The sequence below is a fragment of the Trichechus manatus genome, unplaced genomic scaffold (genome assembly GCF_000243295.1).
Source record: "Trichechus manatus latirostris isolate Lorelei unplaced genomic scaffold, TriManLat1.0 scaffold00161, whole genome shotgun sequence".
In the NCBI taxonomy this organism is placed as follows: Eukaryota; Metazoa; Chordata; class Mammalia; order Sirenia; family Trichechidae; genus Trichechus; species Trichechus manatus.
Genome location: NW_004444097.1, coordinates 3,203,900 through 3,206,984, shown reverse-complemented (window position 1 = coordinate 3,206,984; position 3,085 = coordinate 3,203,900). Strand labels below are relative to the sequence as shown.

The following is a 3,085-nucleotide window of genomic DNA, read 5'->3' as shown; positions in this document are numbered from 1 at the left end:
ACTATTCTGCCTGTGCATAAGAGCAGTGTCATTGTAGCAGAGCAGAAAAGGAGGGAGTAGAAAGAACCAGGTTGTTCATACATCAATTGCCAGATACCAACATGGCAAAGCCCTGAGGCAGAATGAGGTAAAGAAATGTGGGGGATGTGGGGATCAACAGAAACTTGCTGTCCACTCATGGATCATTAATGAAGCAATGGAGACACAGAAGGTACCTGGATAGAGAAGGTCCCAGATAGCAACAAGTGAGGCTGCTCTTTCACGATGCAATCGCAATGGTTGTATTTATTGAGCATTCACCCATTGCTAAGGTCTTTACATTCATTATCTTTTCTACTCCACATAACCACCTCATGAGAGAGGTGTAACTGTTATCCTTATTATACAGATGAGGAAAGTTAGGCAGAAAAGTTAAGAAAATTGGCCAAGGTATTAATTAGTAGCAAGTGGAGCATTAAAGTCTGAATCCAGAGCCTGAAAGCTTAATTCTTATGGCAAATAGACCTAACATCTAGCTTCAGGACAAAAAGCAGAGGTGTGTACAGGGAGTTTCTCTGTCAGTGCTCCCAGGACACAGGTGGGTCATGGAGACATTGCTTAGTTGCCTTGCATCAGGAGAGATCTTTTAGTGAACCACGTTAAAACAAAAGCAATGGTTGTATTCACAGACTTCATGTCTCACATTTCCCCAGATGTTTTCCCTTTTTTCCTCTGCCATCAACAGGGTGGTGGCTAGACAGTGGCTTTTTTCTTTTTTTTTTTTTAAAAAAGCATCAATGATGAATTAAAATAACTTTTGATAGAAAAACTATTGATAGTCTATAAAAGAGTAACACTCTCATAGCTCACCTGCAGTTGACTGAAGAGAGCAAATGAAACAAATTTGCAGCATGTTGTAGTTTTGCTGGTTGAGTTTCTGAAAAACAAATAAGCCAATAAACTCTGCTATCACAAGATTGCTGGCTGTGTGTCTTGAGTTGCAGGACTGCAATGCTTATCCTCAATCAGGAAGCATGAGCGTGCATTTCTAAATGTGTCTTTGCTTCTCTAATACTTATTTGGACAATTTCCCAGCCTCCTGTGGAGGACTGATATTGAATATATATCCTTGTGTTCAGTTGTTATTTACAAGTTCACAGCCAATTGTAGACTCCACCTTCAATGCTGAAAGAGACAGCACTTCTAACAGAGCCTTCAAATTTCTATTTCTTATAAAGCTGCAGCCCAAGAACATTGGAATTAATGGGGATTTTAACCTTGTGCCTTCCTATAATTGAGTGCAGTATTCTTTAGGACCCCAGATGCTTTCAGTACAAGTGGTCTGTTAGGCCATACAGGATCTTAAAGAAAACTCAATTATGTTATGGTGAAAAGGCAATTATGCACACCATACAAAATGAGAAAGGTATAAATCACATATAGTGAGAAGTTAGACTCCCTCCCATCTCATCCTTCAGGCACAGCAATGACTTTTTCCTGTTTCTTGTGTCGCATGACATCTTGAGTCAGGTGATCTGACATTAGAATATTTTGACTTGACCTATACACAAACTATTAAATTTCAGTTTTAAAAAAGTTATCAAAAAATATCCATGTACAAACACAATTGCACTCCTCACCTCATCCGTTATAACTAGTTCTTTCTTTACCAAATTCTCACCCCACTGAGGGTGAGATAAGGGAGAAGGTGGGAGTAAGGGCTATTGTAAGCCTCAGGGACGTGACTAAAGATGGGTGGGGAGTCAGTGAAGCGGTGAAGATTGGAGATGGGGTAAGACTCAGCACCACTCAGTGGGTTCAAATCACCAACCTTTAGGTTAAAAGTCAAGTGCAAATCATTTGTGCCACCCAGGGCTCTGTGTGTTGTGCAGATAATTAAAAAACGAAACAAAACAAAACAATTTTTAAAACCCAGATTGGCTGCTTCATAAGGTCCTGTTTTATGTAAGCTAAGCTTTAGCGACAGCCCTCAGACTAGCGTGGAATCTGGTGAGGACATTTAGTTGCCTAAAGTAGTATAAGGATGCTCCTTAGAAGCAAGGATGGCGAGACTTCATCTCACTAACTTTGGACATGTTATCAGGACAGATCAGACCCTGGAGAAGGACATCATGTTTGGTAAAGGTGAGGGTCAGCGAAAAAGAAGAAGACCCTCACTAAGATGGATTGACACAGTGGCTGCAACTGTGGGCTCAAACATCGCAACAAGTGTGAGGATGGCTCAGGACCAGGCAATGTTTCCTTCTGTTGTACATAGGGTCTCTTTGAGTCAGAACTGACTTGATTGCACCTAACAACAACAACAATAGTAAACAATACCCTAATGAAGTAATATGCTCTAAAGGTATTTTTGGCCATTCCCTTAGGACAAACTCCTTAGAAGGAATTTGAGGTCAGAGCTGTTCCCATTTCATAGGTTGTTCTGATATACATAGCCAAACTGCCTTCAGAAGAGCTGTTCCAATTTATTGTCCCACCTGCATGGTGGGGGTGAGTGTCCAAAGCATTCTTCTTCACGCAGGGCAGTAAACTTAGTGACTGACCCTTATGACTCCTCTGCTGAATGACTGCTAAGAATCTGAAGCCCTTACAGCTCATTGTCCATCATTCTGCACACAAGCAAACCTAAGAAACAAAATGTTTACATTGATAAATAATAAACACAGGCTCCCACCAATAAATCAACCGACCAATTGATAAATAGACAAACAAATAAATAAATAACCACCCTCAGGAGATTCTCATTTGGCAATAACTCTTAAATCATGTTCTACTTTTTAAAAATATGGTTTAATCAAGTCACCATCTGAGTCTCAGTTTCTTCATCAATTAGACCCTCTCTAGGGTCCTTTCTTCCAGAACTCTATGGTTCTACTCCACAGAGCAAGAGGAAAAGGCTCAGGTCTGCCAGCTTGGAGCAGAAGGTCCTTGGTCTAGGCCAGCTTCCTTGCCAGCCATTTTTTCCCCCTGTTGCCATTGAGTCAATTCTGACCCATAGCAACCCTGTAGCGTGGAGTAGAACTACCCATAGTGTTTCCAAAGCTGTAATATTAAATGACACAGGAAGCATCAAAAGAAGATGGAA

The 3,085-nt window shown here is 40.8% G+C and overlaps 1 long non-coding RNA gene across 1 annotated transcript in view; it reads right to left on the bottom strand.

Moving 5' to 3' along the window:
- The window catches only part of LOC111822335 (uncharacterized), a 35,986-nt gene extending 35,013 nt beyond the window's left edge, over positions 1–973 (bottom strand). Inside the window, exon 1 of the long non-coding RNA XR_002825614.1 lies at positions 850–973. This is a non-coding gene — a long non-coding RNA (uncharacterized LOC111822335). The remainder of the gene's footprint in view (positions 1–849) is intronic.
- Between the last annotated feature and the right edge of the window lie 2,112 nt (positions 974–3,085).